We start from the raw sequence: 6370 nt of genomic DNA, 5'->3' as shown, positions 1-6370 counted from the left end.
CCACTACAAAAAAGAGCACAACGTGAAAAAACAGACACAATGTGAGCTCTTGAGTCTGTAGATTTGTCTCTGTGCTGCTCCAATTGAGGTCAACTTTTATGCGCCCTTACGACTCATGGTGCCGCAGAACGGACACCATCAACATTCTTACTGATCCTGCATTGAAGATGGTACATCCGCGGGCGCTTCGGCACACCCGCCCTCCTGCAACAAATGCCTTGCCGAGCGCTCGGCGGCAAGGCCTAGGTCGGCATTTCAAGATCCACGAACGCCGCCAAATGCCTTTCGCCGTTGCACGGCCTACTAGCTCTGCTGCTCGTTCGGACTGTTCTGGCGCGCCGGCAGAAGCTTTCTGGCTCGTTCCGCATTCGCTGACGTCTCCGCCTGCGCCTTGGCTTGCCCATGGGCATTGCCTCATCGACACCAAGTTCGCCCCCGAAGCCTTCTGAAACAGTCAAACTTGCCTCTTTGCATAACAGGCTGCTCTGAGGCACACGAACTTGTACGGCATCTACGCCGCGCCCTAGTGGGCAGAAAAAACGTCCGCTGGTATCACATTCTCACCGGAACGCCCAAAATAGAGGGGTCAACCACAAGCGCCCTACAATCCCGTCAACTGGCTTTCTGATCTTCTGCAGGTCTGAAAAAAGTACCGTAAACTTCTTAGAGAGAGCCCACCACGAAACTTCGCTCACCCGCTTTAAAGGGGAAATATTCAACATAATAAAAGATCCCCAAGATCGCTTACCCCATAAAATTTATGGGTTTAGCGTGGTTGAGTGAACAAAACAATAACGAATCGTCTTCATTCTGCACTTGACCCGAAATATCGCCCACTTCGTTTTGTTTCTTGATATCTCTGCAGTTTTGGTTGGCGGCGTGGCGAGTCTTTTCTACTTTTTTGCACTGACCCCAAACGTGTGCCCATTTTGTATGTTTCTTTTGATATCTTTGTGCTTTAGCTGCGCGTTGTTTCCGAACTTTACGGTAGTTGTGAAGGCAGGCTGCAGCTACGACATATTTAAACCGCCAAATCAGGTTACACAATGCACTCTTGACGTTTGTCTCGGCAGCACAGGCTTTAGTGGCTGCACGTACCCCCGTCCCACCAGAAAGACGTCTGCGTGGGTGCTACCCAGGAAGCCACCGCCAAGCTGCAGACCCTTGAATCAATACCGGTCACAAAAGCATTTACGTTTCCATTCCAAGCTAGCCACATTGCTGGAACCGATCTCAAAATCACGTTACGAGCGGAACTAATGTTGGCCAAGACCCAGCGACTCTAGGTGCAGACCTCCCCTGTCCAATTCAGAACATGGTGTCCGGCCGATGGGCAGGACGCAGCCGTAGATGACTCGAAACCTGACGTGAACCTTCTGAAATACCTGCCTGCGTGTCTTACTTTGGATGTATCCTTTGTGTTCGCGCGTAGCGCCCATTCGCGATATTCTGCTACAGGTGTTTACCTCGTGCATATATGACGGCCCCTTGTCCAACTCCTCTAAAGGACGCGGACATGGCGGCTGCGACTGCGCCAGAATATTGGTATTTATGATGCCACAGCAACGAACACGACATTACGTCAGTGGAGTGTCCAAAAAAGCCGTGAAAACGAGAAATCGCGGTAATCCGTCCCACACTCGCGTACAAAGAAAGCTACCCACAGACACGGCCACTGCGTTAACGCTGCCGAACGGATTGCAAGTTTTAGCGGATGAGCAGTAACAGACGAATCGACGGAATAAAATGGGTGCCAACCACTCGGCGTTCACACGTACACTAGTTCGGTGAAACACCGACGTCATCCGCCAGGCACTAACCGCGCAACAACCTCCTTTAACAACAAATTACGCAATATCGGGGCTACCCTCGTTCCTTGACCACCGATTCGCAGATCTAGAAGCAAAAATGCAGGATATCCGTCAATGTCGTGCAACCTTAGCGCGTAAAATACAAGGAAACACGTGACTCAGCATTTGCGACTTCAGTGAACGTCGCGTGAACTACGGTCTATGTGCACAACACCAAGATCGACTTGCTTCTCCACCTGCCGCTTCAGCGCCTCATTGACAACCATCTCCCGGTTCTTCTCACCTTGCGGCCACAACATTTCTCACATTTGTAACAGAAAAACTACAACATTTGGTAACGGTTTTTGTTGCACATCTGCGTCTATGATGTCTTCAGTGGTCCTTTCCGGTATGAATGCCTCTCCAATCCCACTAAGGCAAGAGTGGTGTACTTCAATAGAACTGCAGAGTTCTATCGACGTAGGTACGAGAGCTTGAAACTCGCCTCCACACAGGCGCGCTCCAAGTGTGGCTTTCCTCTTGCCGAAGACCAACTCAATGCCATGTATTACTGTATTCACTGCGTATTCTTTACCTACCATTTAGGATGGCCGTTGCAGCAATGCATATGGTCTATCTAGTGAAAAACGCCGCTAGGCGCCGCACGATGCAAACGCATCCCCAATCGGCTCCGACGTGAGGTCTTCGTCTCACTGTTTAACTCGCATTCACTTTGTCATTTCGCGCTCCGCGAGAACCGGCAAGTCGCAGAGATTACGAGGACACCAATATCGTGGCCATGGATCACAGGAACGGTTAGTTACAGCAATTTGTGAATTTGCCACGCTACCAGCTCTGCTAGGCCTGACAGGCCTAGCGAAGCCGCTGTCGCCGCCAGCGCAACATCTGCTAGCGGCCGCGCCAGATCCGGCGCATCGCCGCTCAGCGTAATACCTGTCATAGAAAACATCGCGGAAGGAGAGTACATGGACACCGAAGAACTCGAGCAGCCCGGGTGGGCTACAATCCGCCACCGCCAACATGCCTTACGAGACCAACCACGTACGTCTACTGAAGCCCTGAACACCTCGAGCGCCGCGCGAGCACCCAAGCAAGAGAAAAACCGACCCCCGCGTCGCCCGCCGCCTGCTTCGCTTCTCCTGGAGTCTGATGAGGAAATCGTCCTTCGCCCTCGAGGAGGACTTGCAGTGTCGCCTGTTGCGCAAGCCACTCTAGCCGACGCAATCCAGGCCCAGGCAGGAGTGGCGCTGAACCATGAAGACCAGATTCGGGTACATTATGTGGCTTAATATTACCTCATTATTAGTACACCGTCAGAAGACCGTGCCACCCGGTATGCCGGAATTAGGTTCGCGGTGCATCGCGGTCACCAATACGAAGTAGCCGCTCACGTGTCCGTGCCAGCTAACAACACCACGCGAGTTATCGTCAATGTTCCCGAAGACGACACCCCGGAAGAAGTGCACGACAGTATTTTGAATTATAACCCAGACTTACATATTCTTGACGTTAAATGTCTCAACACCTCCAACATTGTTCGAAATCATTCGACGGCCACCGAGTCCCTTTCTGGGTGCGATATAGGGCAACGACGTATAAGGTGCAAGCCATTTTGCCGCAAGACGGAAGCATGCCCAGCGTGCTGGCAACCTAGGCACCGGCAAGATGTGTGATAAAACATCAAATCCTCCCGCGCTGCACCAGTTGCGGCATCACGAAACCAACGGAGAACCACCGGTGCACTCCCCTGTGCATAGTGTGCGAGGGCCCTCACGTCGCGGGCTCTGCGGACTGTCCACGACGCTTTCAACCCCGCACGCGACGCCCATCGTACGCTCAGGAGGTCTCGGAACAAGGGAAATCAGCCAAGACTCAGAATTACCGCCCCACCCATTTCCTGGCCTCGACCGCGGAACCTGCGCCAACCACCCTAAATGCCACGCCTGGGGCACCAAAGAAAGAGAGAAACTTTCAGGGGGACAGTGCAAGCCTTGGAAGCAGCTGCCAAATGGACGGCTGACGAACTCATCGATACAACAGAGTACAAACGCTTCTGCCCTCATGACTAACCTACGCCACACGGCTACAACACCCACCGGCCCACCACAAACAGAGCAAGACCCTCAACATTTCCAGGTGAGCAGCCCACGTGTGGCTCCTAACAATCCCCCACCTCCAAATGCACCCCACTGTTCCCCAGACCTCCTTCGAGAACTACAGGTCATACTCGCCCAGATTCCACAGCTACGCCAAGAAAATATCAGCCTCAAACAGGACAACCTCGCTCTCGGCAACACTCTCGCCACAACAAAAAAAAAAAAACGCCCCTCCCGCACTCCCCACGCCTTTCGACACCGACATGGAGCTTGAAGCATCCCAAGCCCCTCCCCACAAATTTAAGGCCCCGCCACGAGAAAACCCCCAAACTCATAACGATAACGTAACAAATAACTGCCTCGGCTCCATTGAAGATAGTTTGACTAGTCAAAGGCCGGAATATCTTCAGTTACACCCCACTCTAGTAAGCACTCTACGCCTTAGAAGCTCCTGTAACAGACCACGGAGAAATATAGTCTTGTATGCGGGTGCTCAAAACAAACAATAGCCCAGCCCCGACTGCACAGGAAGTCCCTCTCCCCCGTTCTGATTTTGATAATGAGCAAATATAAACCTAATATTCTAGTCCGGCAGTGGAACTGCAGAGGGTTTGGTAAAAAACGCCAGAACCTGCAAATGCACATATCCACTCACGACCCGAGTCGCCCCATCATTGCGCTTCAGGAAAAAGGGCTCAAAGCAAAACTCACGGGCTACCAAGCAATACAATCCCCTACCAACATATTCACTCCTACCCTGGTGCACCGCAATGTCTCGGTTGAGTCCACCCTCATTGAGGGTACGGACATACCACATGATTTTATTATTCTATATCTTCCCCCTCGGCAAGCTCTACGCCTATACGTACTGAATGTTTACAGTAGCCCCAAAGCCACCACCCTCAATTTCAACTCTCTCTTTACTCATGCCATCCGAGCAGCACAGCACCACCCCCTCCTAATGCTTGGTGACAATAATGCTCCCCATCTCGTGTGGGGGTGCCATCGCACCACACCCAAACGCCGCCGTCTGTGGGACCTTGTCCAAACCAAACGCCTAACTATTGATACTGACCCGACCACCCCCACACGCATGGGAAACAGTGTGCAACACGATATTATGCCTGATCTCTCTCCCGCAACATCCGTTGCTTACGCTGGTAGAGCACACCGCATTCGCTCGGCCGCAATAACATTATTATTGCACTGGACCCCCAACCCATCCACGCGCTTGCATTGAAACCGCGTCAACAGTATCTTACTAACTAGCACCAGTTCCGCACAGAAAGTGAACAGATCCCACCGCAGCCTACCCCTAGTGCGTTCCTTCCCAGCGGGAAATTCTCAAAGCAATTTGAACCAGAGCTAGGCAAATCGTTCTTCGCAGCGTCTAACCAAGCCCTACCAGGATTCATGGCCAGGATTTCGGGACCCGGCCTCAAGCTTCGAAAGACTGACGCCACGTGGCGTACCGACATGCAAGAAGTTTTTTTTTTCTCTTGCTTTCTCCCCCCTCCCCCCTTCGACACGAGGAGCAGGGACTTCACACACTGTCCAGTCGCTTTCAACGCTTTTCCCCAAAGGGCAAGGTTTTTGCCGTTGAAATTCGCCGAAGCAGGACGGAAAGGAAAAGTGGGGAGCCCTCACAAAACGACCCAGGCATGGGCTCCAAGATGCGTAATTGTCACATGCACGCGCTATCACCAAGTGTGCCCGACCTTCCACCGCTACGAGCGAATGCATTCATACCAGGAGTGCGTCCTTCTTAACTTTGCCACTAGAACCGCAGCTATCCAAACGGCGGCCTACGAACTAGGCTCTATAGAACGTGATCTCCTCGATCAGCCGCTGGCGGCCCGCCGGCAGCCGATCACGGAACCCGCTTGTAGAACTCTACGCACCGGAATTTCAGGCTTTCTGGCACTTGGCTCGTACTAGAATCGATTTTTCATGTTTCTTTACAGATACATTCATTCATTCAGACGGTATCAAAGGCGATAATAGTTACAGATTACATGATTACTTCTACTATAGTATTGAAGTTCACTTTACGTCATGAACAAATTTCGCTTTTCTCACCATGAAAAAACACGTGTTCTGTTTTATTGGGTATTTCAGAAAAAAAAATAGAAAGTATATTTTTAATGTTGTATGGCTATTTTGAAGAGCTTGCCCCACAAGAACTATCAAAAAATGTCTGGTTATCTGAATAGGTTGTGAAGCGATGGTTCTCGCGGTGCTTGAAATACACAAAAACGATACTATAATTCTGTACAGCTTTACCCCCTTTGTTACCCATTTCATTTCGTTTCGTTTATTCATACTGTGAGCGCAGAAGTGTGCCATTACAGTGTGAAGTACAAAAAATTATTTGAGAAAAAATTACGTTACAGGTCATAGGACAATTTTTCGATGTTTTTGCGAGCAGCAGGTCGAAGTTATACATAACAAAAAAATGGAACA

Source organism: Haemaphysalis longicornis, unplaced genomic scaffold, assembly GCF_048455015.1.
Source record: "Haemaphysalis longicornis isolate Haplotype H1 unplaced genomic scaffold, Haemaphysalis longicornis Haplotype H1 scaffold_7, whole genome shotgun sequence".
Taxonomy (NCBI): domain Eukaryota; kingdom Metazoa; phylum Arthropoda; class Arachnida; order Ixodida; family Ixodidae; genus Haemaphysalis; species Haemaphysalis longicornis.
This window is presented reverse-complemented; position numbering follows the sequence as displayed.